General features: G+C 45.8%; 50 non-coding genes across 50 annotated transcripts; all 50 read left to right on the top strand.

The window, feature by feature from the left end:
* Positions 1-267: 267 nt before the first annotated feature.
* TRNAV-AAC (transfer RNA valine (anticodon AAC)) lies at positions 268-340 on the top strand. Its single transcript has one exon. It is a non-coding gene; the product is annotated as a tRNA-Val (tRNA).
* A 111-nt stretch (positions 341-451) lies between these two features.
* TRNAV-CAC (transfer RNA valine (anticodon CAC)) lies at positions 452-524 on the top strand. The gene has a single exon. It is a non-coding gene; the product is annotated as a tRNA-Val (tRNA).
* A 555-nt stretch (positions 525-1,079) lies between these two features.
* On the top strand, positions 1,080-1,152 carry TRNAV-AAC (transfer RNA valine (anticodon AAC)). The gene has a single exon. It is a non-coding gene; the product is annotated as a tRNA-Val (tRNA).
* Positions 1,153-1,263: 111 nt separating this feature from the next.
* TRNAV-CAC (transfer RNA valine (anticodon CAC)) lies at positions 1,264-1,336 on the top strand. Its single transcript has one exon. It is a non-coding gene; the product is annotated as a tRNA-Val (tRNA).
* Positions 1,337-1,891: 555 nt separating this feature from the next.
* Positions 1,892-1,964, top strand: TRNAV-AAC (transfer RNA valine (anticodon AAC)). The gene has a single exon. It is a non-coding gene; the product is annotated as a tRNA-Val (tRNA).
* Positions 1,965-2,075: 111 nt separating this feature from the next.
* Positions 2,076-2,148, top strand: TRNAV-CAC (transfer RNA valine (anticodon CAC)). The gene has a single exon. It is a non-coding gene; the product is annotated as a tRNA-Val (tRNA).
* Positions 2,149-3,071: 923 nt separating this feature from the next.
* On the top strand, positions 3,072-3,144 carry TRNAV-CAC (transfer RNA valine (anticodon CAC)). Its single transcript has one exon. It is a non-coding gene; the product is annotated as a tRNA-Val (tRNA).
* Positions 3,145-3,699: 555 nt separating this feature from the next.
* TRNAV-AAC (transfer RNA valine (anticodon AAC)) lies at positions 3,700-3,772 on the top strand. Its single transcript has one exon. It is a non-coding gene; the product is annotated as a tRNA-Val (tRNA).
* Positions 3,773-3,883: 111 nt separating this feature from the next.
* Positions 3,884-3,956, top strand: TRNAV-CAC (transfer RNA valine (anticodon CAC)). The gene has a single exon. It is a non-coding gene; the product is annotated as a tRNA-Val (tRNA).
* Positions 3,957-4,067: 111 nt separating this feature from the next.
* Positions 4,068-4,140, top strand: TRNAV-CAC (transfer RNA valine (anticodon CAC)). The gene has a single exon. It is a non-coding gene; the product is annotated as a tRNA-Val (tRNA).
* Positions 4,141-4,695: 555 nt separating this feature from the next.
* On the top strand, positions 4,696-4,768 carry TRNAV-AAC (transfer RNA valine (anticodon AAC)). Its single transcript has one exon. It is a non-coding gene; the product is annotated as a tRNA-Val (tRNA).
* A 111-nt stretch (positions 4,769-4,879) lies between these two features.
* On the top strand, positions 4,880-4,952 carry TRNAV-CAC (transfer RNA valine (anticodon CAC)). Its single transcript has one exon. It is a non-coding gene; the product is annotated as a tRNA-Val (tRNA).
* Positions 4,953-5,691: 739 nt separating this feature from the next.
* TRNAV-AAC (transfer RNA valine (anticodon AAC)) lies at positions 5,692-5,764 on the top strand. The gene has a single exon. It is a non-coding gene; the product is annotated as a tRNA-Val (tRNA).
* A 111-nt stretch (positions 5,765-5,875) lies between these two features.
* On the top strand, positions 5,876-5,948 carry TRNAV-CAC (transfer RNA valine (anticodon CAC)). Its single transcript has one exon. It is a non-coding gene; the product is annotated as a tRNA-Val (tRNA).
* Positions 5,949-6,059: 111 nt separating this feature from the next.
* TRNAV-CAC (transfer RNA valine (anticodon CAC)) lies at positions 6,060-6,132 on the top strand. Its single transcript has one exon. It is a non-coding gene; the product is annotated as a tRNA-Val (tRNA).
* Positions 6,133-6,687: 555 nt separating this feature from the next.
* Positions 6,688-6,760, top strand: TRNAV-AAC (transfer RNA valine (anticodon AAC)). The gene has a single exon. It is a non-coding gene; the product is annotated as a tRNA-Val (tRNA).
* Positions 6,761-6,871: 111 nt separating this feature from the next.
* TRNAV-CAC (transfer RNA valine (anticodon CAC)) lies at positions 6,872-6,944 on the top strand. The gene has a single exon. It is a non-coding gene; the product is annotated as a tRNA-Val (tRNA).
* A 739-nt stretch (positions 6,945-7,683) lies between these two features.
* On the top strand, positions 7,684-7,756 carry TRNAV-AAC (transfer RNA valine (anticodon AAC)). Its single transcript has one exon. It is a non-coding gene; the product is annotated as a tRNA-Val (tRNA).
* Positions 7,757-7,867: 111 nt separating this feature from the next.
* On the top strand, positions 7,868-7,940 carry TRNAV-CAC (transfer RNA valine (anticodon CAC)). The gene has a single exon. It is a non-coding gene; the product is annotated as a tRNA-Val (tRNA).
* Positions 7,941-8,495: 555 nt separating this feature from the next.
* TRNAV-AAC (transfer RNA valine (anticodon AAC)) lies at positions 8,496-8,568 on the top strand. The gene has a single exon. It is a non-coding gene; the product is annotated as a tRNA-Val (tRNA).
* Positions 8,569-8,679: 111 nt separating this feature from the next.
* TRNAV-CAC (transfer RNA valine (anticodon CAC)) lies at positions 8,680-8,752 on the top strand. The gene has a single exon. It is a non-coding gene; the product is annotated as a tRNA-Val (tRNA).
* A 555-nt stretch (positions 8,753-9,307) lies between these two features.
* TRNAV-AAC (transfer RNA valine (anticodon AAC)) lies at positions 9,308-9,380 on the top strand. Its single transcript has one exon. It is a non-coding gene; the product is annotated as a tRNA-Val (tRNA).
* A 111-nt stretch (positions 9,381-9,491) lies between these two features.
* Positions 9,492-9,564, top strand: TRNAV-CAC (transfer RNA valine (anticodon CAC)). The gene has a single exon. It is a non-coding gene; the product is annotated as a tRNA-Val (tRNA).
* A 555-nt stretch (positions 9,565-10,119) lies between these two features.
* On the top strand, positions 10,120-10,192 carry TRNAV-AAC (transfer RNA valine (anticodon AAC)). The gene has a single exon. It is a non-coding gene; the product is annotated as a tRNA-Val (tRNA).
* A 111-nt stretch (positions 10,193-10,303) lies between these two features.
* TRNAV-CAC (transfer RNA valine (anticodon CAC)) lies at positions 10,304-10,376 on the top strand. The gene has a single exon. It is a non-coding gene; the product is annotated as a tRNA-Val (tRNA).
* A 555-nt stretch (positions 10,377-10,931) lies between these two features.
* On the top strand, positions 10,932-11,004 carry TRNAV-AAC (transfer RNA valine (anticodon AAC)). Its single transcript has one exon. It is a non-coding gene; the product is annotated as a tRNA-Val (tRNA).
* A 2,352-nt stretch (positions 11,005-13,356) lies between these two features.
* Positions 13,357-13,429, top strand: TRNAV-AAC (transfer RNA valine (anticodon AAC)). Its single transcript has one exon. It is a non-coding gene; the product is annotated as a tRNA-Val (tRNA).
* Positions 13,430-13,540: 111 nt separating this feature from the next.
* Positions 13,541-13,613, top strand: TRNAV-CAC (transfer RNA valine (anticodon CAC)). The gene has a single exon. It is a non-coding gene; the product is annotated as a tRNA-Val (tRNA).
* Positions 13,614-14,168: 555 nt separating this feature from the next.
* TRNAV-AAC (transfer RNA valine (anticodon AAC)) lies at positions 14,169-14,241 on the top strand. Its single transcript has one exon. It is a non-coding gene; the product is annotated as a tRNA-Val (tRNA).
* A 111-nt stretch (positions 14,242-14,352) lies between these two features.
* On the top strand, positions 14,353-14,425 carry TRNAV-CAC (transfer RNA valine (anticodon CAC)). The gene has a single exon. It is a non-coding gene; the product is annotated as a tRNA-Val (tRNA).
* A 739-nt stretch (positions 14,426-15,164) lies between these two features.
* TRNAV-CAC (transfer RNA valine (anticodon CAC)) lies at positions 15,165-15,237 on the top strand. Its single transcript has one exon. It is a non-coding gene; the product is annotated as a tRNA-Val (tRNA).
* A 555-nt stretch (positions 15,238-15,792) lies between these two features.
* TRNAV-AAC (transfer RNA valine (anticodon AAC)) lies at positions 15,793-15,865 on the top strand. Its single transcript has one exon. It is a non-coding gene; the product is annotated as a tRNA-Val (tRNA).
* A 111-nt stretch (positions 15,866-15,976) lies between these two features.
* Positions 15,977-16,049, top strand: TRNAV-CAC (transfer RNA valine (anticodon CAC)). Its single transcript has one exon. It is a non-coding gene; the product is annotated as a tRNA-Val (tRNA).
* Positions 16,050-16,604: 555 nt separating this feature from the next.
* Positions 16,605-16,677, top strand: TRNAV-AAC (transfer RNA valine (anticodon AAC)). Its single transcript has one exon. It is a non-coding gene; the product is annotated as a tRNA-Val (tRNA).
* A 111-nt stretch (positions 16,678-16,788) lies between these two features.
* TRNAV-CAC (transfer RNA valine (anticodon CAC)) lies at positions 16,789-16,861 on the top strand. The gene has a single exon. It is a non-coding gene; the product is annotated as a tRNA-Val (tRNA).
* Positions 16,862-17,416: 555 nt separating this feature from the next.
* TRNAV-AAC (transfer RNA valine (anticodon AAC)) lies at positions 17,417-17,489 on the top strand. The gene has a single exon. It is a non-coding gene; the product is annotated as a tRNA-Val (tRNA).
* A 111-nt stretch (positions 17,490-17,600) lies between these two features.
* TRNAV-CAC (transfer RNA valine (anticodon CAC)) lies at positions 17,601-17,673 on the top strand. Its single transcript has one exon. It is a non-coding gene; the product is annotated as a tRNA-Val (tRNA).
* Positions 17,674-18,548: 875 nt separating this feature from the next.
* Positions 18,549-18,621, top strand: TRNAV-AAC (transfer RNA valine (anticodon AAC)). The gene has a single exon. It is a non-coding gene; the product is annotated as a tRNA-Val (tRNA).
* A 739-nt stretch (positions 18,622-19,360) lies between these two features.
* TRNAV-AAC (transfer RNA valine (anticodon AAC)) lies at positions 19,361-19,433 on the top strand. The gene has a single exon. It is a non-coding gene; the product is annotated as a tRNA-Val (tRNA).
* Positions 19,434-19,544: 111 nt separating this feature from the next.
* TRNAV-CAC (transfer RNA valine (anticodon CAC)) lies at positions 19,545-19,617 on the top strand. Its single transcript has one exon. It is a non-coding gene; the product is annotated as a tRNA-Val (tRNA).
* Positions 19,618-20,165: 548 nt separating this feature from the next.
* Positions 20,166-20,238, top strand: TRNAV-AAC (transfer RNA valine (anticodon AAC)). The gene has a single exon. It is a non-coding gene; the product is annotated as a tRNA-Val (tRNA).
* A 111-nt stretch (positions 20,239-20,349) lies between these two features.
* TRNAV-CAC (transfer RNA valine (anticodon CAC)) lies at positions 20,350-20,422 on the top strand. Its single transcript has one exon. It is a non-coding gene; the product is annotated as a tRNA-Val (tRNA).
* Positions 20,423-20,977: 555 nt separating this feature from the next.
* TRNAV-AAC (transfer RNA valine (anticodon AAC)) lies at positions 20,978-21,050 on the top strand. The gene has a single exon. It is a non-coding gene; the product is annotated as a tRNA-Val (tRNA).
* Positions 21,051-21,161: 111 nt separating this feature from the next.
* On the top strand, positions 21,162-21,234 carry TRNAV-CAC (transfer RNA valine (anticodon CAC)). Its single transcript has one exon. It is a non-coding gene; the product is annotated as a tRNA-Val (tRNA).
* Positions 21,235-22,109: 875 nt separating this feature from the next.
* Positions 22,110-22,182, top strand: TRNAV-AAC (transfer RNA valine (anticodon AAC)). Its single transcript has one exon. It is a non-coding gene; the product is annotated as a tRNA-Val (tRNA).
* A 739-nt stretch (positions 22,183-22,921) lies between these two features.
* TRNAV-AAC (transfer RNA valine (anticodon AAC)) lies at positions 22,922-22,994 on the top strand. Its single transcript has one exon. It is a non-coding gene; the product is annotated as a tRNA-Val (tRNA).
* A 111-nt stretch (positions 22,995-23,105) lies between these two features.
* TRNAV-CAC (transfer RNA valine (anticodon CAC)) lies at positions 23,106-23,178 on the top strand. The gene has a single exon. It is a non-coding gene; the product is annotated as a tRNA-Val (tRNA).
* A 739-nt stretch (positions 23,179-23,917) lies between these two features.
* On the top strand, positions 23,918-23,990 carry TRNAV-CAC (transfer RNA valine (anticodon CAC)). The gene has a single exon. It is a non-coding gene; the product is annotated as a tRNA-Val (tRNA).
* Positions 23,991-24,545: 555 nt separating this feature from the next.
* TRNAV-AAC (transfer RNA valine (anticodon AAC)) lies at positions 24,546-24,618 on the top strand. The gene has a single exon. It is a non-coding gene; the product is annotated as a tRNA-Val (tRNA).
* A 111-nt stretch (positions 24,619-24,729) lies between these two features.
* On the top strand, positions 24,730-24,802 carry TRNAV-CAC (transfer RNA valine (anticodon CAC)). The gene has a single exon. It is a non-coding gene; the product is annotated as a tRNA-Val (tRNA).
* Positions 24,803-25,184: the final 382 nt, after the last annotated feature.

The raw sequence follows: 25,184 nt of genomic DNA, 5'->3' as shown, positions 1-25,184 counted from the left end.
TGACCTGGTGAGAAAAGTGTGTGGAAAAGCTAGAGGTGATATCCATGACTAAGTGTATCTTGCCAGTACTTGCTGTTTTGAGGATGTTATTTGTATCAAGTTAGGCATCCGAGATGGGCTTTCTTCCTTCTTTGCTTCATTACCAAAGAGTATCATTTGCAAGGACGGTAAACTGAACTCAGGTTATCAACCAACCAGAAGCAAATAATAGCTAATACGGTGACCCCAACCTCCGAGCAACCAACCCGAAAAGTGCTGTCGTGATAGGTTTCTGTAGTGTAGTGGTTATCACGTTCGCCTAACACGCGAAAGGTCCCCGGTTCGAAACCGGGCAGAAACAATTTGAGCGCACTAGTGCTTTTTGTCAATGTCACTTTCAGCAGCTCTTTTCACCGATCTTACTTTAGGGTAGACTTTCGGTCTGCAAGGCTCAAAAAAACAGCATGAATGGGTTTCTGTAGTGTAGTGGTTATCACGTTCGCCTCACACGCGAAAGGTCCCCGGTTCGAAACCGGGCAGAAACAGTGCTTACCTTTAACTTTTTCACAGTCTGGCAAACTCAAAGCTCTTGCCATGCCTTGCCCCTCTGGCAGCCGTAAGCCAAATCTGCCAATACAAAGCACAGTTTAGGTGCAACACCTTCAATGTGAGCTCTTTTTCTTCACTGTTTATGAGCTGACCATCGCTGTAAGTGTTTGGTGTTTAGGCAAACTTGTTTTCTGGACCCAAAGGCAATTGGAATGTGGACTTTGGTTCTCCAGCTTAGTCAGCTGAGCTGGAAAACCTGACGACCATTGGCGTATGTTTTCAGCTGACCTGGTGAGAAAAGTGTGTGGAAAAGCTAGAGGTGATATCCATGACTCAGTGTATCTTGCCAGTACTGGCTGTTTTGAGGATGTTATTTGTATCAAGTTAGGCATCCGAGATGGGCTTTCTTCCTTCTTTGCTTCATTACCAAAGAGTATTATTTGCAAGGACGGTAAACTGAACTCAGGTTATCAACCAACCAGAAGCAAATAATAGCTAATACGGTGACCCCAACCTCCGAGCAACCAACCCGAAAAGTGCTGTCGTGATAGGTTTCTGTAGTGTAGTGGTTATCACGTTCGCCTAACACGCGAAAGGTCCCCGGTTCGAAACCGGGCAGAAACAATTTGAGCGCACTAGTGCTTTTTGTCAATGTCACTTTCAGCAGCTCTTTTCACCGATCTTACTTTAGGGTAGACTTTCGGTCTGCAAGGCTCAAAAAAACAGCATGAATGGGTTTCTGTAGTGTAGTGGTTATCACGTTCGCCTCACACGCGAAAGGTCCCCGGTTCGAAACCGGGCAGAAACAGTGCTTACCTTTAACTTTTTCACAGTCTGGCAAACTCAAAGCTCTTGCCATGCCTTGCCCCTCTGGCAGCCGTAAGCCAAATCTGCCAATACAAAGCACAGTTTAGGTGCAACACCTTCAATGTGAGCTCTTTTTCTTCACTGTTTATGAGCTGACCATCGCTGTAAGTGTTTGGTGTTTAGGCAAACTTGTTTTCTGGACCCAAAGGCAATTGGAATGTGGACTTTGGTTCTCCTGCTTAGTCAGCTGAGCTGGAAAACCTGACGACCATTGGCGTATGTTTTCAGCTGACCTGGTGAGAAAAGTGTGTGGAAAAGCTAGAGGTGATATCCATGACTCAGTGTATCTTGCCAGTACTGGCTGTTTTGAGGATGTTATTTGTATCAAGTTAGGCATCCGAGATGGGCTTTCTTCCTTCTTTGCTTCATTACCAAAGAGTATCATTTGCAAGGACGGTAAACTGAACTCAGGTTATCAACCAACCAGAAGCAAATAATAGCTAATACGGTGACCCCAACCTCCGAGCAACCAACCCGAAAAGTGCTGTCGTGATAGGTTTCTGTAGTGTAGTGGTTATCACGTTCGCCTAACACGCGAAAGGTCCCCGGTTCGAAACCGGGCAGAAACAATTTGAGCGCGCTAGTGCTTTTTGTCAATGTCGCTTTCAGCAGCTCTTTTCACCGATCTTACTTTAGGGTAGACTTTCGGTTTGCAAGGCTCAAAAACACAGCATGAATGGGTTTCTGTAGTGTAGTGGTTATCACGTTCGCCTCACACGCGAAAGGTCCCCGGTTCGAAACCGGGCAGAAACAATTTGAGCGCGCTAGTGCTTTTCGTCAATGTCGCTTTCAGCAGCTCTTTTCACCGATCTTACTTTAGGGTAGACTTTCGGTCTGCAAGTCTCAAAAAAGCAGCATGAATGGGTTTCTGTAGTGTAGTGGTTATCACGTTCGCCTCACATGCGAAAGGTCCCCGGTTCGAAACCGGGCAGAAACAGTGCTTACCTTTAACTTTTTCACAGTCTGGCAAACTCAAAGCTCTTGCCATGCCTTGCCCCTCTGGCAGCCGTAAGCCAAATCTGCCAATACAAAGCACAGTTTAGGTGCAACACCTTCAATGTGAGCTCTTTTTCTTCACTGTTTATGAGCTGACCATCGCTGTAAGTGTTTGGTGTTTAGGCAAACTTGTTTTCTGGACCCAAAAGCAATTGGAATGTGGACTTTGGTTCTCCTGCTTAGTCAGCTGAGCTGGAAAACCTGACGACCATTGGCGTATGTTTTCAGCTGACCTGGTGAGAAAAGTGTGTGGAAAAGCTAGAGGTGATATCCATGACTCAGTGTATCTTGCCAGTACTTGCTGTTTTGAGGATGTTATTTGTATCAAGTTAGGCATCCGAGATGGGCTTTCTTCCTTCTTTGCTTCATTACCAAAGAGTATCATTTGCAAGGACGGTAAACTGAACTCAGGTTATCAACCAACCAGAAGCAAATAATAGCTAATACGGTGACCCCAACCTCCGAGCAACCAACCCGAAAAGTGCTGTCGTGATAGGTTTCTGTAGTGTAGTGGATATCACGTTCGCCTAACACGCGAAAGGTCCCCGGTTCGCAACCGGGCAGAAACAATTTGAGCGCACTAGTGCTTTTTGTCAATGTCACTTTCAGCAGCTCTTTTCACCGATCTTACTTTAGGGTAGACTTTCGGTCTGCAAGGCTCAAAAAAACAGCATGAATGGGTTTCTGTAGTGTAGTGGTTATCACGTTCGCCTCACACGCGAAAGGTCCCCGGTTCGAAACCGGGCAGAAACAGTGCTTACCTTTAACTTTTTCACAGTCTGGCAAACTCAAAGCTCTTGCCATGCCTTGCCCCTCTGGCAGCCGTAAGCCAAATCTGCCAATACAAAGCACAGTTTAGGTGCAACACCTTCAATGTGAGCTCTTTTTCTTCACTGTTTATGAGCTGACCATCGCTATAAGTGTTTGGTGTTTAGGCAAACTTGTTTTCTGGACCCAAAGGCAATTGGAATGTGGACTTTGGTTCTCCTGCTTAGTCAGCTGAGCTGGAAAACCTGACGACCATTGGCGTATGTTTTCAGCTGACCTAGTGAGAAAAGTGTGTGGAAAAGCTAGAGGTGATATCCATGACTCAGTGTATCTTGCCAGTACTGGCTGTTTTGAGGATGTTATTTGTATCAAGTTAGGCATCCGAGATGGGCTTTCTTCCTTCTTTGCTTCATTACCAAAGAGTATCATTTGCAAGGACGGTAAACTGAACTCAGGTTATCAACCAACCAGAAGCAAATAATAGCTAATACGGTGACCCCAACCTCCGAGCAACCAACCCGAAAAGTGCTGTCGTGATAGGTTTCTGTAGTGTAGTGGTTATCACGTTCGCCTAACACGCGAAAGGTCCCCGGTTCGAAACCGGGCAGAAACAATTTGAGCGCGCTAGTGCTTTTTGTCAATGTCGCTTTCAGCAGCTCTTTTCACCGATCTTACTTTAGGGTAGACTTTCGGTTTGCAAGGCTCAAAAAAACAGCATGAATGGGTTTCTGTAGTGTAGTGGTTATCACGTTCGCCTCACACGCGAAAGGTCCCCGGTTCGAAACCGGGCAGAAACAATTTGAGCGCGCTAGTGCTTTTTGTCAATGTCGCTTTCAGCAGCTCTTTTCACCGATCTTACTTTAGGGTAGACTTTCGGTCTGCAAGTCTCAAAAAAGCAGCATGAATGGGTTTCTGTAGTGTAGTGGTTATCACGTTCGCCTCACACGCGAAAGGTCCCCGGTTCGAAACCGGGCAGAAACAGTGCTTACCTTTAACTTTTTCACAGTCTGGCAAACTCAAAGCTCTTGCCATGCCTTGCCCCTCTGGCAGCCGTAAGCCAAATCTGCCAATACAAAGCACAGTTTAGGTGCAACACCTTCAATGTGAGCTCTTTTTCTTCACTGTTTATGAGCTGACCATCGCTGTAAGTGTTTGGTGTTTAGGCAAACTTGTTTTCTGGACCCAAAGGCAATTGGAATGTGGACTTTGGTTCTCCTGCTTAGTCAGCTGAGCTGCAAAACCTGACGACCATTGGCGTATGTTTTCAGCTGACCTGGTGAGAAAAGTGTGTGGAAAAGCTAGAGGTGATATCCATGACTCAGTGTATCTTGCCAGTACTGGCTGTTTTGAGGATGTTATTTGTATCAAGTTAGGCATCCGAGATGGGGTTTCTTCCTTCTTTGCTTCATTACCAAAGAGTATCATTTGCAAGGACGGTAAACTGAACTCAGGTTATCAACCAACCAGAAGCAAATAATAGCTAATACGGTGACCCCAACCTCCGAGCAACCAACCCGAAAAGTGCTGTCGTGATAGGTTTCTGTAGTGTAGTGGTTATCACGTTCGCCTAACACGCGAAAGGTCCCCGGTTCGAAACCGGGCAGAAACAATTTGAGCGCGCTAGTGCTTTTTGTCAATGTCGCTTTCAGCAGCTCTTTTCACCGATCTTACTTTAGGGTAGACTTTCGGTTTGCAAGGCACAAAAAAACAGCATGCATGGGTTTCTGTAGTGTAGTGGTTATCACGTTCGCCTCACACGCGAAAGGTCCCCGGTTCGAAACCGGGCAGAAACAATTTGAGCGCGCTAGTGCTTTTTGTCAATGTCGCTTTCAGCAGCTCTTTTCACCGATCTTACTTTAGGGTAGACTTTCGGTCTGCAAGGCTCAAAAAAACAGCATGAATGGGTTTCTGTAGTGTAGTGGTTATCACGTTCGCCTCACACGCGAAAGGTCCCCGTTTCAAAACCAGGCAGAAACAGTGCTTACCTTTAACTTTTTCACAGTCTGGCAAACTCAAAGCTCTTGCCATGCCTTGCCCCTCTGGCAGCCGTAAGCCAAATCTGCCAATACAAAGCACAGTTTAGGTGCAACACCTTCAATGTGAGCTCTTTTTCTTCACTGTTTATGAGCTGACCATCGCTATAAGTGTTTGGTGTTTAGGCAAACTTGTTTTCTGGACCCAAAGGCAATTGGAATGTGGACTTTGGTTCTCCTGCTTAGTCAGCTGAGCTGGAAAACCTGACGACCATTGGCGTATGTTTTCAGCTGACCTAGTGAGAAAAGTGTGTGGAAAAGCTAGAGGTGATATCCATGACTCAGTGTATCTTGCCAGTACTGGCTGTTTTGAGGATGTTATTTGTATCAAGTTAGGCATCCGAGATGGGCTTTCTTCCTTCTTTGCTTCATTACCAAAGAGTATCATTTGCAAGGACGGTAAACTGAACTCAGGTTATCAACCAACCAGAAGCAAATAATAGCTAATACGGTGACCCCAACCTCCGAGCAACCAACCCGAAAAGTGCTGTCGTGATAGGTTTCTGTAGTGTAGTGGTTATCACGTTCGCCTAACACGCGAAAGGTCCCCGGTTCGAAACCGGGCAGAAACAATTTGAGCGCGCTAGTGCTTTTTGTCAATGTCGCTTTCAGCAGCTCTTTTCACCGATCTTACTTTAGGGTAGACTTTCGGTTTGCAAGGCTCAAAAAAACAGCATGAATGGGTTTCTGTAGTGTAGTGGTTATCACGTTCGCCTCACACGCGAAAGGTCCCCGGTTCGAAACCGGGCAGAAACAATTTGAGCGCGCTAGTGCTTTTTGTCAATGTCGCTTTCAGCAGCTCTTTTCACCGATCTTACTTTAGGGTAGACTTTCGGTCTGCAAGTCTCAAAAAAGCAGCATGAATGGGTTTCTGTAGTGTAGTGGTTATCACGTTCGCCTCACACGCGAAAGGTCCCCGGTTCGAAACCGGGCAGAAACAGTGCTTACCTTTAACTTTTTCACAGTCTGGCAAACTCAAAGCTCTTGCCATGCCTTGCCCCTCTGGCAGCCGTAAGCCAAATCTGCCAATACAAAGCACAGTTTAGGTGCAACACCTTCAATGTGAGCTCTTTTTCTTCACTGTTTATGAGCTGACCATCGCTGTAAGTGTTTGGTGTTTAGGCAAACTTGTTTTCTGGACCCAAAGGCAATTGGAATGTGGACTTTGGTTCTCCTGCTTAGTCAGCTGAGCTGCAAAACCTGACGACCATTGGCGTATGTTTTCAGCTGACCTGGTGAGAAAAGTGTGTGGAAAAGCTAGAGGTGATATCCATGACTCAGTGTATCTTGCCAGTACTGGCTGTTTTGAGGATGTTATTTGTATCAAGTTAGGCATCCGAGATGGGGTTTCTTCCTTCTTTGCTTCATTACCAAAGAGTATCATTTGCAAGGACGGTAAACTGAACTCAGGTTATCAACCAACCAGAAGCAAATAATAGCTAATACGGTGACCCCAACCTCCGAGCAACCAACCCGAAAAGTGCTGTCGTGATAGGTTTCTGTAGTGTAGTGGTTATCACGTTCGCCTAACACGCGAAAGGTCCCCGGTTCGAAACCGGGCAGAAACAATTTGAGCGCGCTAGTGCTTTTTGTCAATGTCGCTTTCAGCAGCTCTTTTCACCGATCTTACTTTAGGGTAGACTTTCGGTTTGCAAGGCACAAAAAAACAGCATGCATGGGTTTCTGTAGTGTAGTGGTTATCACGTTCGCCTCACACGCGAAAGGTCCCCGGTTCGAAACCGGGCAGAAACAATTTGAGCGCGCTAGTGCTTTTTGTCAATGTCGCTTTCAGCAGCTCTTTTCACCGATCTTACTTTAGGGTAGACTTTCGGTCTGCAAGGCTCAAAAAAACAGCATGAATGGGTTTCTGTAGTGTAGTGGTTATCACGTTCGCCTCACACGCGAAAGGTCCCCGTTTCAAAACCAGGCAGAAACAGTGCTTACCTTTAACTTTTTCACAGTCTGGCAAACTCAAAGCTCTTGCCATGCCTTGCCCCTCTGGCAGCCGTAAGCCAAATCTGCCAATACAAAGCACAGTTTAGGTGCAACACCTTCAATGTGAGCTCTTTTTCTTCACTGTTTATGAGCTGACCATCGCTGTAAGTGTTTGGTGTTTAGGCAAACTTGTTTTCTGGACCCAAAGGCAATTGGAATGTGGACTTTGGTTCTCCTGCTTAGTCAGCTGAGCTGGAAAACCTGACGACCATTGGCGTATGTTTTCAGCTGACCTGGTGAGAAAAGTGTGTGGAAAAGCTTGAGGTGATATCCATGACTCAGTGTATCTTGCCAGTACTTGCTGTTTTGAGGATGTTATTTGTATCAAGTTAGGCATCCGAGATGGGCTTTCTTCCTTCTTTGCTTCATTACCAAAGAGTATCATTTGCAAGGACGGTAAACTGAACTCAGGTTATCAACCAACCAGAAGCAAATAATAGCTAATACGGTGACCCCAACCTCCGAGCAACCAACCCGAAAAGTGCTGTCGTGATAGGTTTCTGTAGTGTAGTGGTTATCACGTTCGCCTAACACGCGAAAGGTCCCCGGTTCGAAACCGGGCAGAAACAATTTGAGCGCACTAGTGCTTTTTGTCAATGTCACTTTCAGCAGCTCTTTTCACCGATCTTACTTTAGGGTAGACTTTCGGTCTGCAAGGCTCAAAAAAACAGCATGAATGGGTTTCTGTAGTGTAGTGGTTATCACGTTCGCCTCACACGCGAAAGGTCCCCGGTTCGAAACCGGGCAGAAACAGTGCTTACCTTTAACTTTTTCACAGTCTGGCAAACTCAAAGCTCTTGCCATGCCTTGCCCCTCTGGCAGCCGTAAGCCAAATCTGCCAATACAAAGCACAGTTTAGGTGCAACACCTTCAATGTGAGCTCTTTTTCTTCACTGTTTATGAGCTGACCATCGCTGTAAGATTTTGGTGTTTAGGCAAACTTGTTTTCTGGACCCAAAGGCAATTGGAATGTGGACTTTGGTTCTCCTGCTTAGTCAGCTGAGCTGGAAAACCTGACGACCATTGGCGTATGTTTTCAGCTGACCTGGTGAGAAAAGTGTGTGGAAAAGCTAGAGGTGATATCCATGACTCAGTGTATCTTGCCAGTACTGGCTGTTTTGAGGATGTTATTTGTATCAAGTTAGGCATCCGAGATGGGCTTTCTTCCTTCTTTGCTTCATTACCAAAGAGTATCATTTGCAAGGACGGTAAACTGAACTCAGGTTATCAACCAACCAGAAGCAAATAATAGCTAATACGGTGACCCCAACCTCCGAGCAACCAACCCGAAAAGTGCTGTCGTGATAGGTTTCTGTAGTGTAGTGGTTATCACGTTCGCCTAACACGCGAAAGGTCCCCGGTTCGAAACCGGGCAGAAACAATTTGAGCGCACTAGTGCTTTTTGTCAATGTCACTTTCAGCAGCTCTTTTCACCGATCTTACTTTAGGGTAGACTTTCGGTCTGCAAGGCTCAAAAAAACAGCATGAATGGGTTTCTGTAGTGTAGTGGTTATCACGTTCGCCTCACACGCGAAAGGTCCCCGGTTCGAAACCGGGCAGAAACAGTGCTTACCTTTAACTTTTTCACAGTCTGGCAAACTCAAAGCTCTTGCCATGCCTTGCCCCTCTGGCAGCCGTAAGCCAAATCTGCCAATACAAAGCACAGTTTAGGTGCAACACCTTCAATGTGAGCTCTTTTTCTTCACTGTTTATGAGCTGACCATCGCTGTAAGTGTTTGGTGTTTAGGCAAACTTGTTTTCTGGACCCAAAGGCAATTGGAATGTGGACTTTGGTTCTCCTGCTTAGTCAGCTGAGCTGGAAAACCTGACGACCATTGGCGTATGTTTTCAGCTGACCTGGTGAGAAAAGTGTGTGGAAAAGCTAGAGGTGATATCCATGACTAAGTGTATCTTGCCAGTACTTGCTGTTTTGAGGATGTTATTTGTATCAAGTTAGGCATCCGAGATGGGCTTTCTTCCTTCTTTGCTTCATTACCAAAGAGTATCATTTGCAAGGACGGTAAACTGAACTCAGGTTATCAACCAACCAGAAGCAAATAATAGCTAATACGGTGACCCCAACCTCCGAGCAACCAACCCGAAAAGTGCTGTCGTGATAGGTTTCTGTAGTGTAGTGGTTATCACGTTCGCCTAACACGCGAAAGGTCCCCGGTTCGAAACCGGGCAGAAACAATTTGAGCGCACTAGTGCTTTTTGTCAATGTCACTTTCAGCAGCTCTTTTCACCGATCTTACTTTAGGGTAGACTTTCGGTCTGCAAGGCTCAAAAAAACAGCATGAATGGGTTTCTGTAGTGTAGTGGTTATCACGTTCGCCTCACACGCGAAAGGTCCCCGGTTCGAAACCGGGCAGAAACAGTGCTTACCTTTAACTTTTTCACAGTCTGGCAAACTCAAAGCTCTTGCCATGCCTTGCCCCTCTGGCAGCCGTAAGCCAAATCTGCCAATACAAAGCACAGTTTAGGTGCAACACCTTCAATGTGAGCTCTTTTTCTTCACTGTTTATGAGCTGACCATCGCTGTAAGTGTTTGGTGTTTAGGCAAACTTGTTTTCTGGACCCAAAGGCAATTGGAATGTGGACTTTGGTTCTCCTGCTTAGTCAGCTGAGCTGGAAAACCTGACGACCATTGGCGTATGTTTTCAGCTGACCTGGTGAGAAAAGTGTGTGGAAAAGCTAGAGGTGATATCCATGACTCAGTGTATCTTGCCAGTACTGGCTGTTTTGAGGATGTTATTTGTATCAAGTTAGGCATCCGAGATGGGCTTTCTTCCTTCTTTGCTTCATTACCAAAGAGTATTATTTGCAAGGACGGTAAACTGAACTCAGGTTATCAACCAACCAGAAGCAAATAATAGCTAATACGGTGACCCCAACCTCCGAGCAACCAACCCGAAAAGTGCTGTCGTGATAGGTTTCTGTAGTGTAGTGGTTATCACGTTCGCCTAACACGCGAAAGGTCCCCGGTTCGAAACCGGGCAGAAACAATTTGAGCGCACTAGTGCTTTTTGTCAATGTCACTTTCAGCAGCTCTTTTCACCGATCTTACTTTAGGGTAGACTTTCGGTCTGCAAGGCTCAAAAAAACAGCATGAATGGGTTTCTGTAGTGTAGTGGTTATCACGTTCGCCTCACACGCGAAAGGTCCCCGGTTCGAAACCGGGCAGAAACAGTGCTTACCTTTAACTTTTTCACAGTCTGGCAAACTCAAAGCTCTTGCCATGCCTTGCCCCTCTGGCAGCCGTAAGCCAAATCTGCCAATACAAAGCACAGTTTAGGTGCAACACCTTCAATGTGAGCTCTTTTTCTTCACTGTTTATGAGCTGACCATCGCTGTAAGTGTTTGGTGTTTAGGCAAACTTGTTTTCTGGACCCAAAGGCAATTGGAATGTGGACTTTGGTTCTCCTGCTTAGTCAGCTGAGCTGGAAAACCTGACGACCATTGGCGTATGTTTTCAGCTGACCTGGTGAGAAAAGTGTGTGGAAAAGCTAGAGGTGATATCCATGACTCAGTGTATCTTGCCAGTACTGGCTGTTTTGAGGATGTTATTTGTATCAAGTTAGGCATCCGAGATGGGCTTTCTTCCTTCTTTGCTTCATTACCAAAGAGTATTATTTGCAAGGACGGTAAACTGAACTCAGGTTATCAACCAACCAGAAGCAAATAATAGCTAATACGGTGACCCCAACCTCCGAGCAACCAACCCGAAAAGTGCTGTCGTGATAGGTTTCTGTAGTGTAGTGGTTATCACGTTCGCCTAACACGCGAAAGGTCCCCGGTTCGAAACCGGGCAGAAACAATTTGAGCGCGCTAGTGCTTTTTGTCAATGTCGCTTTCAGCAGCTCTTTTCACCGATCTTACTTTAGGGTAGACTTTCGGTCTGCAAGGCTCAAAAAAACAGCATGAATGGGTTTCTGTAGTGTAGTGGTTATCACGTTCGCCTCACACGCGAAAGGTCCCCGGTTCGAAACAGTGCTTACCTTTAACTTTTTCACAGTCTGGCAAACTCAAAGCTCTTGCCATGCCTTGCCCCTCTGGCAGCCGTAAGCCAAATCTGCCAATACAAAGCACAGTTTAGGTGCAACACCTTCAATGTGAGCTCTTTTTCTTCACTGTTTATGAGCTGACCATCGCTGTAAGTGTTTGGTGTTTAGGCAAACTTGTTTTCTGGACCCAAAGGCAATTGGAATGTGGACTTTGGTTCTCCTGCTTAGTCAGCTGAGCTGGAAAACCTGACGACCATTGGCGTATGTTTTCAGCTGACCTGGTGAGAAAAGTGTGTGGAAAAGCTAGAGGTGATATCCATGACTCAGTGTATCTTGCCAGTACTTGCTGTTTTGAGGATGTTATTTGTATCAAGTTAGGCATCCGAGATGGGCTTTCTTCCTTCTTTGCTTCATTACCAAAGAGTATCATTTGCAAGGACGGTAAACTGAACTCAGGTTATCAACCAACCAGAAGCAAATAATAGCTAATACGGTGACCCCAACCTCCGAGCAACCAACCCGAAAAGTGCTATCGTGATAGGTTTCTGTAGTGTAGTGGTTATCACGTTCGCCTAACACGGGAAAGGTCCCCGGTTCGAAACCGGGCAGAAACAATTTGAGCGCACTAGTGCTTTTTGTCAATGTCACTTTCAGCAGCTCTTTTCACCGATCTTACTTTAGGGTAGACTTTCGGTCTGCAAGGCTCAAAAAAACAGCATGAATGGGTTTCTGTAGTGTATTGGTTATCACGTTCGCCTCACACGCGAAAGGTCCCCGGTTCGAAACCGGGCAGAAACAGTGCTTACCTTTAACTTTTTCACAGTCTGGCAAACTCAAAGCTCTTGCCATGCCTTGCCCCTCTGGCAGCCGTAAGCCAAATCTGCCAATACAAAGCACAGTTTAGGTGCAACACCTTCAATGTGAGCTCTTTTTCTTCACTGTTTATGAGCTGACCATCGCTGTAAGTGTTTGGTGTTTAGGCAAACTTGTTTTCTGGACCCAAAGGCAATTGGAATGTGGACTTTGGTTCTCCTGCTTAGTCAGCTGAGCTGGAAAACCTGACGACCATTGGCGTATGTTTTCAGCTGACCTGGTGAGAAAAGTGTGTGGAAAAGCTAGAGGTGATATCCATGACTCAGTGTATCTTGCCAGTACTTGCTGTTTTGAGGATGTTATTTGTATCAAGTTAGGCATCCGAGATGGGCTTTCTTCCTTCTTTGCTTCATTACCAAAGAGTATCATTTGCAAGGACGGTAAACTGAACTCAGGTTATCAACCAACCAGAAGCAAATAATAGCTAATACGGTGACCCCAACCTCCGAGCAACCAACCCGAAAAGTGCTGTCGTGATAGGTTTCTGTAGTGTAGTGGTTATCACGTTCGCCTAACACACGAAAGGTCCCCGGTTCGAAACCGGGCAGAAACAATTTGAGCGCACTAGTGCTTTTTGTCAATGTCACTTTCAGCAGCTCTTTTCACCGATCTTACTTTAGGGTAGACTTTCGGTCTGCAAGGCTCAAAAAAACAGCATGAATGGGTTTCTGTAGTGTAGTGGTTATCATGTTCGCCTCACACGCGAAAGGTCCCCGGTTCGAAACCGGGCAGAAACAGTGCTTACCTTTAACTTTTTCACAGTCTGGCAAACTCAAAGCTCTTGCCATGCCTTGCCCCTCTGGCAGCCGTAAGCCAAATCTGCCAATACAAAGCACAGTTTAGGTGCAACACCTTCAATGTGAGCTCTTTTTCTTCACTGTTTATGAGCTGACCATCGCTGTAAGTGTTTGGTGTTTAGGCAAACTTGTTTTCTGGACCCAAAGGCAATTGGAATGTGGACTTTGGTTCTCCTGCTTAGTCAGCTGAGCTGGAAAACCTGACGACCATTGGCGTATGTTTTCAGCTGACCTGGTGAGAAAAGTGTGTGGAAAAGCTAGAGGTGATATCCATGACTCAGTGTATCTTGCCAGTACTGGCTGTTTTGAGGATGTTATTTGTATCAAGTTAGGCATCCGAGGTGGGCTTTCTTCCTTCTTTGCTTCATTACCAAAGAGTATTATTTGCAAGGACGGTAAACTGAACTCAGGTTATCAACCAACCAGAAGCAAATAATAGCTAATACGGTGACCCCAACCTCCGAGCAACCAACCCGAAAAGTGCTGTCGTGATAGGTTTCTGTAGTGTAGTGGTTATCACGTTCGCCTAACACGCGAAAGGTCCCCGGTTCGAAACCGGGCAGAAACAATTTGAGCGCACTAGTGCTTTTTGTCAATGTCACTTTCAGCAGCTCTTTTCACCGATCTTACTTTAGGGTAGACTTTCGGTCTGCAAGGCTCAAAAAAACAGCATGAATGGGTTTCTGTAGTGTAGTGGTTATCACGTTCGCCTCACACGCGAAAGGTCCCCGGTTCGAAACCGGGCAGAAACAGTGCTTACCTTTAACTTTTTCACAGTCTGGCAAACTCAAAGCTCTTGCCATGCCTTGCCCCTCTGGCAGCCGTAAGCCAAATCTGCCAATACAAAGCACAGTTTAGGTGCAACACCTTCAATGTGAGCTCTTTTTCTTCACTGTTTATGAGCTGACCATCGCTGTAAGTGTTTGGTGTTTAGGCAAACTTGTTTTCTGGACCCAAAGGCAATTGGAATGTGGACTTTGGTTCTCCTGCTTAGTCAGCTGAGCTGGAAAACCTGACGACCATTGGCGTATGTTTTCAGCTGACCTGGTGAGAAAAGTGTGTGGAAAAGCTAGAGGTGATATCCATGACTCAGTGTATCTTGCCAGTACTTGCTGTTTTGAGGATGTTATTTGTATCAAGTTAGGCATCCGAGATGGGCTTTCTTCCTTCTTTGCTTCATTACCAAAGAGTATCATTTGCAAGGACGGTAAACTGAACTCAGGTTATCAACCAACCAGAAGCAAATAATAGCTAATACGGTGACCCCAACCTCCGAGCAACCAACCCGAAAAGTGCTGTCGTGATAGGTTTCTGTAGTGTAGTGGTTATCACGTTCGCCTAACACGCGAAAGGTCCCCGGTTCGAAACCGGGCAGAAACAATTTGAGCGCACTAGTGCTTTTTGTCAATGTCACTTTCAGCAGCTCTTTTCACAGATCTTACTTTAGGGTAGACTTTCGGTCTGCAAGGCTCAAAAAAACAGCATGAATGGGTTTCTGTAGTGTAGTGGTTATCACGTTCGCCTCACACGCGAAAGGTCCCCGGTTCGAAACCGGGCAGAAACAGTGCTTACCTTTAACTTTTTCACAGTCTGGCAAACTCAAAGCTCTTGCCATGCCTTGCCCCTCTGGCAGCCGTAAGCCAAATCTGCCAATACAAAGCACAGTTTAGGTGCAACACCTTCAATGTGAGCTCTTTTTCTTCACTGTTTATGAGCTGACCATCGCTGTAGGTGTTTGGTGTTTAGGCAAACTTGTTTTCTGGACCCAAAGGCAATTGGAATGTGGACTTTGGTTCTCCTGCTTAGTCAGCTGAGCTGGAAAACCTGACGACCATTGGCGTATGTTTTCAGCTGACCTGGTGAGAAAAGTGTGTGGAAAAGCTAGAGGTGATATCCATGACTCAGTGTATCTTGCCAGTACTGGCTGTTTTGAGGATGTTATTTGTATCAAGTTAGGCATCCGAGATGGGCTTTCTTCCTTCTTTGCTTCATTACCAAAGAGTATTATTTGCAAGGACGGTAAACTGAACTCAGGTTATCAACCAACCAGAAGCAAATAATAGCTAATACGGTGACCCCAACCTCCGAGCAACCAACCCGAAAAGTGCTGTCGTGATAGGTTTCTGTAGTGTAGTGGTTATCACGTTTGCCTAACACGCGAAAGGTCCCCGGTTTGAAACCGGGCAGAAACAATTTGAGTGCACTAGTGCTTTTTGTCAATGTCACTTTCAGCAGCTCTTTTCACCGATCTTACTTTAGGGTAGACTTTCGGTCTGCAAGGCTCAAAAAAACAGCATTAATGGGTTTCTGTAGTGTAGTGGTTATCACGTTCGCCTCACACGCGAAAGGTCCCCGGTTCGAAACCGGGCAGAAACAGTGCTTACCTTTAACTTTTTCACAGTCTGGCAAACTCAAAGCTCTTGCCATGCCTTGCCCCTCTGGCAGCCGTAAGCCAAATCTGCCAATACAAAGCACAGTTTAGGTGCAACACCTTCAATGTGAGCTCTTTTTCTTCACTGTTTATGAGCTGACCATCGCTGTAAGTGTTTGGTGTTTAGGCAAACTTGTTTTCTGGACCCAAAGGCAATTGGAATGTGGACTTTGGTTCTCCTGCTTAGTCAGCTGAGCTGGAAAACCTGACGACCATTGGCGTATGTTTTCAGCTGACCTGGTGAGAAAAGTGTGTGGAAAAGCTAGAGGTGATATCCATGACTCAGTGTATCTTGCCAGTACTGGCTGTTTTGAGGATGTTATTTGTATCAAGTTAGGCATCCGAGGTGGGCTTTCTTCCTTCTTTGCTTCATTACCAAAGAGTATTATTTGCAAGGACGGTAAACTGAACTCAGGTTATCAACCAACCAGAAGCAAATAATAGCTAATACGGTGACCCCAACCTCCGAGCAACCAACCCGAAAAGTGCTGTCGTGATAGGTTTCTGTAGTGTAGTGGTTATCACGTTCGCCTAACACGCGAAAGGTCCCCGGTTCGAAACCGGGCAGAAACAATTTGAGCGCACTAGTGCTTTTTGTCAATGTCACTTTCAGCAGCTCTTTTCACCGATCTTACTTTAGGGTAGACTTTCGGTCTGCAAGGCTCAAAAAAACAGCATGAATGGGTTTCTGTAGTGTAGTGGTTATCACGTTCGCCTCACACGCGAAAGGTCCCCGGTTCGAAACCGGGCAGAAACAGTGCTTACCTTTAACTTTTTCACAGTCTGGCAAACTCAAAGCTCTTGCCATGCCTTGCCCCTCTGGCAGCCGTAAGCCAAATCTGCCAATACAAAGCACAGTTTAGGTGCAACACCTTCAATGTGAGCTCTTTTTCTTCACTGTTTATGAGCTGACCATCGCTGTAAGTGTTTGGTGTTTAGGCAAACTTGTTTTCTGGACCCAAAGGCAATTGGAATGTGGACTTTGGTTCTCCTGCTTAGTCAGCTGAGCTGGAAAACCTGACGACCATTGGCGTATGTTTTCAGCTGACCTGGTGAGAAAAGTGTGTGGAAAAGCTAGAGGTGATATCCATGACTCAGTGTATCTTGCCAGTACTGGCTGTTTTGAGGATGTTATTTGTATCAAGTTAGGCATCCGAGGTGGGCTTTCTTCCTTCTTTGCTTCATTACCAAAGAGTATTATTTGCAAGGACGGTAAACTGAACTCAGGTTATCAACCAACCAGAAGCAAATAATAGCTAATACGGTGACCCCAACCTCCGAGCAACCAACCCGAAAAGTGCTGTCGTGATAGGTTTCTGTAGTGTAGTGGTTATCACGTTCGCCTAACACGCGAAAGGTCCCCGGTTCGAAACCGGGCAGAAACAATTTGAGCGCACTAGTGCTTTTTGTCAATGTCACTTTCAGCAGCTCTTTTCACCGATCTTACTTTAGGGTAGACTTTCGGTCTGCAAGGCTCAAAAAAACAGCATGAATGGGTTTCTGTAGTGTAGTGGTTATCACGTTCGCCTCACACGCGAAAGGTCCCCGGTTCGAAACCGGGCAGAAACAGTGCTTACCTTTAACTTTTTCACAGTCTGGCAAACTCAAAGCTCTTGCCATGCCTTGCCCCTCTGGCAGCCGTAAGCCAAATCTGCCAATACAAAGCACAGTTTAGGTGCAACACCTTCAATGTGAGCTCTTTTTCTTCACTGTTTATGAGCTGACCATCGCTGTAAGTGTTTGGTGTTTAGGCAAACTTGTTTTCTGGACCCAAAGGCAATTGGAATGTGGACTTTGGTTCTCCTGCTTAGTCAGCTGAGCTGGAAAACCTGACGACCATTGGCGTATGTTTTCAGCTGACCTGGTGAGAAAAGTGTGTGGAAAAGCTAGAGGTGATATCCATGACTCAGTGTATCTTGCCAGTACTTGCTGTTTTGAGGATGTTATTTGTATCAAGTTAGGCATCCGAGATGGGCTTTCTTCCTTCTTTGCTTCATTACCAAAGAGTATCATTTGCAAGGACGGTAAACTGAACTCAGGTTATCAACCAACCAGAAGCAAATAATAGCTAATACGGTGACCCCAACCTCCGAGCAACCAACCCGAAAAGTGCTGTCGTGATAGGTTTCTGTAGTGTAGTGGTTATCACGTTCGCCTAACACGCGAAAGGTCCCCGGTTCGAAACCGGGCAGAAACAATTTGAGCGCACTAGTGCTTTTTGTCAATGTCACTTTCAGCAGCTCTTTTCACCGATCTTACTTTAGGGTAGACTTTCGGTCTGCAAGGCTCAAAAAAACAGCATGAATGGGTTTCTGTAGTGTAGTGGTTATCACGTTCGCCTCACACGCGAAAGGTCCCCGGTTCGAAACCGGGCAGAAACAGTGCTTACCTTTAACTTTTTCACAGTCTGGCAAACTCAAAGCTCTTGCCATGCCTTGCCCCTCTGGCAGCCGTAAGCCAAATCTGCCAATACAAAGCACAGTTTAGGTGCAACACCTTCAATGTGAGCTCTTTTTCTTCACTGTTTATGAGCTGACCATCGCTGTAGGTGTTTGGTGTTTAGGCAAACTTGTTTTCTGGACCCAAAGGCAATTGGAATGTGGACTTTGGTTCTCCTGCTTAGTCAGCTGAGCTGGAAAACCTGACGACCATTGGCGTATGTTTTCAGCTGACCTGGTGAGAAAAGTGTGTGGAAAAGCTAGAGGTGATATCCATGACTCAGTGTATCTTGCCAGTACTTGCTGTTTTGAGGATGTTATTTGTATCAAGTTAGGCATCCGAGATGGGCTTTCTTCCTTCTTTGCTTCATTACCAAAGAGTATCATTTGCAAGGACGGTAAACTGAACTCAGGTTATCAACCAACCAGAAGCAAATAATAGCTAATACGGTGACCCCAACCTCCGAGCAACCAACCCGAAAAGTGCTGTCGTGATAGGTTTCTGTAGTGTAGTGGTTATCACGTTCGCCTAACACGCGTATGTTTTCAGCTGACCTGGTGAGAAAAGTGTGTGGAAAAGCTAGAGGTGATATCCATGACTCAGTGTATCTTGCCAGTACTTGCTGTTTTGAGGATGTTATTTGTATCAAGTTAGGCATCCGAGATGGGCTTTCTTCCTTCTTTGCTTCATTACCAAAGAGTATCATTTGCAAGGACGGTAAACTGAACTCAGGTTATCAACCAACCAGAAGCAAATAATAGCTAATACGGTGACCCCAACCTCCGAGCAACCAACCCGAAAAGTGCTGTCGTGATAGGTTTCTGTAGTGTAGTGGTTATCACGTTCGCCTAACACGCGAAAGGTCCCCGGTTCGAAACCGGGCAGAAACAATTTGAGCGCACTAGTGCTTTTTGTCAATGTCACTTTCAGCAGCTCTTTTCACCGATCTTACTTTAGGGTAGACTTTCGGTCTGCAAGGCTCAAAAAAACAGCATGAATGGGTTTCTGTAGTATAGTGGTTATCACGTTCGCCTCACACGCGAAAGGTCCCCGGTTCGAAACTGGGCAGAAACAGTGCTTACCTTTAACTTTTTCACAGTCTGGCAAACTCAAAGCTCTTGCCATGCCTTGCCCCTCTGGCAGCCGTAAGCCAAATCTGCCAATACAAAGCACAGTTTAGGTGCAACACCTTCAATGTGAGCTCTTTTTCTTCACTGTTTATGAGCTGACCATCGCTGTAAGTGTTTGGTGTTTAGGCAAACTTGTTTTCTGGACCCAAAGGCAATTGGAATGTGGACTTTGGTTCTCCTGCTTAGTCAGCTGAGCTGGAAAACCTGACGACCATTGGCGTATGTTTTCAGCTGACCTGGTGAGAAAAGTGTGTGGAAAAGCTAGAGGTGATATCCATGACTCAGTGTATCTTGCCAGTACTTGCTGTTTTGAGGATGTTATTTGTATCAAGTTAGGCATCCGAGATGGGCTTTCTTCCTTCTTTGCTTCATTACCAAAGAGTATCATTTGCAAGGACGGTAAACTGAACTCAGGTTATCAACCAACCAGAAGCAAATAATAGCTAATACGGTGACCCCAACCTCCGAGCAACCAACCCGAAAAGTGCTGTCGTGATAGGTTTCTGTAGTGTAGTGGTTATCACGTTCGCCTAACACGCGAAAGGTCCCCGGTTCGAAACCGGGCAGAAACAATTTGAGCGCACTAGTGCTTTTTGTCAATGTCACTTTCAGCAGCTCTTTTCACCGATCTTACTTTAGGGTAGACTTTCGGTCTGCAAGGCTCAAAAAAACAGCATGAATGGGTTTCTGTAGTGTAGTGGTTATCACGTTCGCCTCACACGCGAAAGGTCCCCGGTTCGAAACCGGGCAGAAACAGTGCTTACCTTTAACTTTTTCACAGTCTGGCAAACTCAAAGCTCTTGCCATGCCTTGCCCCTCTGGCAGCCGTAAGCCAAATCTGCCAATACAAAGCACAGTTTAGGTGCAACACCTTCAATGTGAGCTCTTTTTCTTCACTGTTTATGAGCTGACCATCGCTGTAGGTGTTTAGGCAAACTTGTTTTCTGGACCCAAAGGCAATTGGAATGTGGACTTTGGTTCTCCTGCTTAGTCAGCTGAGCTGGAAAACCTGACGACCATTGGCGTATGTTTTCAGCTGACCTGGTGAGAAAAGTGTGTGGAAAAGCTAGAGGTGATATCCATGACTCAGTGTATCTTGCCAGTACTGGCTGTTTTGAGGATGTTATTTGTATCAAGTTAGGCATCCGAGATGGGCTTTCTTCCTTCTTTGCTTCATTACCAAAGAGTATTATTTGCAAGGACGGTAAACTGAACTCAGGTTATCAACCAACCAGAAGCAAATAATAGCTAATACGGTGACCCCAACCTCCAAGCAACCAACCCGAAAAGTGCTGTCGTGATAGGTTTCTGTAGTGTAGTGGTTATCACGTTCGCCTAACACGCGAAAGGTCCCCGGTTCGAAACCGGGCAGAAACAATTTGAGCGCACTAGTGCTTTTTGTCAATGTCACTTTCAGCAGCTCTTTTCACCGATCTTACTTTAGGGTAGACTTTCGGTCTGCAAGGCTCAAAAAAACAGCATGAATGGGTTTCTGTAGTGTAGTGGTTATCACGTTCGCCTCACACGCGAAAGGTCCCCGGTTCGAAACCGGGCAGAAACAGTGCTTACCTTTAACTTTTTCACAGTCTGGCAAACTCAAAGCTCTTGCCATGCCTTGCCCCTCTGGCAGCCGTAAGCCAAATCTGCCAATACAAAGCACAGTTTAGGTGCAACACCTTCAATGTGAGCTCTTTTTCTTCACTGTTTATGAGCTGACCATCGCTGTAAGTGTTTGGTGTTTAGGCAAACTTGTTTTCTGGACCCAAAGGCAATTGGAATGTGGACTTTGGTTCTCCTGCTTAGTCAGCTGAGCTGGAAAACCTGACGACCATTGGCGTATGTTTTCAGCTGACCTGGTGAGAAAAGTGTGTGGAAAAGCTAGAGGTGATATCCATGACTCAGTGTATCTTGCCAGTACTTGCTGTTTTGAGGATGTTATTTGTATCAAGTTAGGCATCCGAGATGGGCTTTCTTCCTTCTTTGCTTCATTACCAAAGAGTATCATATGCAAGGACGGTAAACTGAACTCAGGTTATCAACCAACCAGAAGCAAATAATAGCTAATACGGTGACCCCAACCTCCGAGCAACCAACCCGAAAAGTGCTGTCGTGATAGGTTTCTGTAGTGTAGTGGTTATCACGTTCGCCTAACACGCGAAAGGTCCCCGGTTCGAAACCGGGCAGAAACAATTTGAGCGCACTAGTGCTTTTTGTCAATGTCACTTTCAGCAGCTCTTTTCACCGATCTTACTTTAGGGTAGACTTTCGGTCTGCAAGGCTCAAAAAAACAGCATGAATGGGTTTCTGTAGTGTAGTGGTTATCACGTTCGCCTCACACGCGAAAGGTCCCCGGTTCGAAACCGGGCAGAAACAGTGCTTACCTTTAACTTTTTCACAGTCTGGCAAACTCAAAGCTCTTGCCATGCCTTGCCCCTCTGGCAGCCGTAAGCCAAATCTGCCAATACAAAGCACAGTTTAGGTGCAACACCTTCAATGTGAGCTCTTTTTCTTCACTGTTTATGAGCTGACCATCGCTGTAAGTGTTTGGTGTTTAGGCAAACTTGTTTTCTGGACCCAAAGGCAATTGGAATGTGGACTTTGGTTCTCCTGCTTAGTCAGCTGAGCTGGAAAACCTGACGACCATTGGCGTATGTTTTCAGCTGACCTGGTGAGAAAAGTGTGTGGAAAAGCTAGAGGTGATATCCATGACTCAGTGTATCTTGCCAGTACTTGCTGTTTTGAGGATGTTATTTGTATCAAGTTAGGCATCCGAGATGGGCTTTCTTCCTTCTTTGCTTCATTACCAAAGAGTATCATTTGCAAGGACGGTAAACTGAACTCAGGTTATCAACCAACCAGAAGCAAATAATAGCTAATACGGTGACCCCAACCTCCGAGCAACCAACCCGAAAAGTGCTGTCGTGATAGGTTTCTGTAGTGTAGTGGTTATCACGTTCGCCTAACACGCGTATGTTTTCAGCTGACCTGGTGAGAAAAGTGTGTGGAAAAGCTAGAGGTGATATCCATGACTCAGTGTATCTTGCCAGTACTTGCTGTTTTGAGGATGTTATTTGTATCAAGTTAGGCATCCGAGATGGGCTTTCTTCCTTCTTTGCTTCATTACCAAAGAGTATCATTTGCAAGGACGGTAAACTGAACTCAGGTTATCAACCAACCAGAAGCAAATAATAGCTAATACGGTGACCCCAACCTCCGAGCAACCAACCCGAAAAGTGCTGTCGTGATAGGTTTCTGTAGTGTAGTGGTTATCACGTTCGCCTAACACGCGAAAGGTCCCCGGTTCGAAACCGGGCAGAAACAATTTGAGCGCACTAGTGCTTTTTGTCAATGTCACTTTCAGCAGCTCTTTTCACCGATCTTACTTTAGGGTAGACTTTCGGTCTGCAAGGCTCAAAAAAACAGCATGAATGGGTTTCTGTAGTATAGTGGTTATCACGTTCGCCTCACACGCGAAAGGTCCCCGGTTCGAAACTGGGCAGAAACAGTGCTTACCTTTAACTTTTTCACAGTCTGGCAAACTCAAAGCTCTTGCCATGCCTTGCCCCTCTGGCAGCCGTAAGCCAAATCTGCCAATACAAAGCACAGTTTAGGTGCAACACCTTCAATGTGAGCTCTTTTTCTTCACTGTTTATGAGCTGACCATCGCTGTAAGTGTTTGGTGTTTAGGCAAACTTGTTTTCTGGACCCAAAGGCAATTGGAATGTGGACTTTGGTTCTCCTGCTTAGTCAGCTGAGCTGGAAAACCTGACGACCATTGGCGTATGTTTTCAGCTGACCTGGTGAGAAAAGTGTGTGGAAAAGCTAGAGGTGATATCCATGACTCAGTGTATCTTGCCAGTACTTGCTGTTTTGAGGATGTTATTTGTATCAAGTTAGGCATCCGAGATGGGCTTTCTTCCTTCTTTGCTTCATTACCAAAGAGTATCATTTGCAAGGACGGTAAACTGAACTCAGGTTATCAACCAACCAGAAGCAAATAATAGCTAATACGGTGACCCCAACCTCCGAGCAACCAACCCGAAAAGTGCTGTCGTGATAGGTTTCTGTAGTGTAGTGGTTATCACGTTCGCCTAACACGCGAAAGGTCCCCGGTTCGAAACCGGGCAGAAACAATTTGAGCGCACTAGTGCTTTTTGTCAATGTCACTTTCAGCAGCTCTTTTCACCGATCTTACTTTAGGGTAGACTTTCGGTCTGCAAGGCTCAAAAAAACAGCATGAATGGGTTTCTGTAGTGTAGTGGTTATCACGTTCGCCTCACACGCGAAAGGTCCCCGGTTCGAAACCGGGCAGAAACAGTGCTTACCTTTAACTTTTTCACAGTCTGGCAAACTCAAAGCTCTTGCCATGCCTTGCCCCTCTGGCAGCCGTAAGCCAAATCTGCCAATACAAAGCACAGTTTAGGTGCAACACCTTCAATGTGAGCTCTTTTTCTTCACTGTTTATGAGCTGACCATCGCTGTAGGTGTTTGGTGTTTAGGCAAACTTGTTTTCTGGACCCAAAGGCAATTGGAATGTGGACTTTGGTTCTCCTGCTTAGTCAGCTGAGCTGGAAAACCTGACGACCATTGGCGTATGTTTTCAGCTGACCTGGTGAGAAAAGTGTGTGGAAAAGCTAGAGGTGATATCCATGACTCAGTGTATCTTGCCAGTACTGGCTGTTTTGAGGATGTTATTTGTATCAAGTTAGGCATCCGAGATGGGCTTTCTTCCTTCTTTGCTTCATTACCAAAGAGTATTATTTGCAAGGACGGTAAACTGAACTCAGGTTATCAACCAACCAGAAGCAAATAATAGCTAATACGGTGACCCCAACCTCCGAGCAACCAACCCGAAAAGTGCTGTCGTGATAGGTTTCTGTAGTGTAGTGGTTATCACGTTTGCCTAACACGCGAAAGGTCCCCGGTTTGAAACCGGGCAGAAACAATTTGAGTGCACTAGTGCTTTTTGTCAATGTCACTTTCAGCAGCTCTTTTCACCGATCTTACTTTAGGGTAGACTTTCGGTCTGCAAGGCTCAAAAAAACAGCATTAATGGGTTTCTGTAGTGTAGTGGTTATCACGTTCGCCTCACACGCGAAAGGTCCCCGGTTCGAAACCGGGCAGAAACAGTGCTTACCTTTAACTTTTTCACAGTCTGGCAAACTCAAAGCTCTTGCCATGCCTTGCCCCTCTGGCAGCCGTAAGCCAAATCTGCCAATACAAAGCACAGTTTAGGTGCAACACCTTCAATGTGAGCTCTTTTTCTTCACTGTTTATGAGCTGACCATCGCTGTAAGTGTTTGGTGTTTAGGCAAACTTGTTTTCTGGACCCAAAGGCAATTGGAATGTGGACTTTGGTTCTCCTGCTTAGTCAGCTGAGCTGGAAAACCTGACGACCATTGGCGTATGTTTTCAGCTGACCTGGTGAGAAAAGTGTGTGGAAAAGCTAGAGGTGATATCCATGACTCAGTGTATCTTGCCAGTACTGGCTGTTTTGAGGATGTTATTTGTATCAAGTTAGGCATCCGAGGTGGGCTTTCTTCCTTCTTTGCTTCATTACCAAAGAGTATTATTTGCAAGGACGGTAAACTGAACTCAGGTTATCAACCAACCAGAAGCAAATAATAGCTAATACGGTGACCCCAACCTCCGAGCAACCAACCCGAAAAGTGCTGTCGTGATAGGTTTCTGTAGTGTAGTGGTTATCACGTTCGCCTAACACGCGAAAGGTCCCCGGTTCGAAACCGGGCAGAAACAATTTGAGCGCACTAGTGCTTTTTGTCAATGTCACTTTCAGCAGCTCTTTTCACCGATCTTACTTTAGGGTAGACTTTCGGTCTGCAAGGCTCAAAAAAACAGCATGAATGGGTTTCTGTAGTGTAGTGGTTATCACGTTCGCCTCACACGCGAAAGGTCCCCGGTTCGAAACCGGGCAGAAACAGTGCTTACCTTTAACTTTTTCACAGTCTGGCAAACTCAAAGCTCTTGCCATGCCTTGCCCCTCTGGCAGCCGTAAGCCAAATCTGCCAATACAAAGCACAGTTTAGGTGCAACACCTTCAATGTGAGCTCTTTTTCTTCACTGTTTATGAGCTGACCATCGCTGTAAGTGTTTGGTGTTTAGGCAAACTTGTTTTCTGGACCCAAAGGCAATTGGAATGTGGACTTTGGTTCTCCTGCTTAGTCAGCTGAGCTGGAAAACCTGACGACCATTGGCGTATGTTTTCAGCTGACCTGGTGAGAAAAGTGTGTGGAAAAGCTAGAGGTGATATCCATGACTCAGTGTATCTTGCCAGTACTTGCTGTTTTGAGGATGTTATTTGT

The sequence above is a fragment of the Lithobates pipiens genome, unplaced genomic scaffold (genome assembly GCF_037356315.1).
Source record: "Lithobates pipiens isolate NorthernLeopardFrog02 unplaced genomic scaffold, aLitPip1_a1.2 Scaffold_8, whole genome shotgun sequence".
NCBI lineage: Eukaryota > Metazoa > Chordata > Amphibia > Anura > Ranidae > Lithobates > Lithobates pipiens.
Note: the sequence above shows the minus strand (reverse complement) of the source record. Positions and strands in the feature narration are given on the sequence as shown.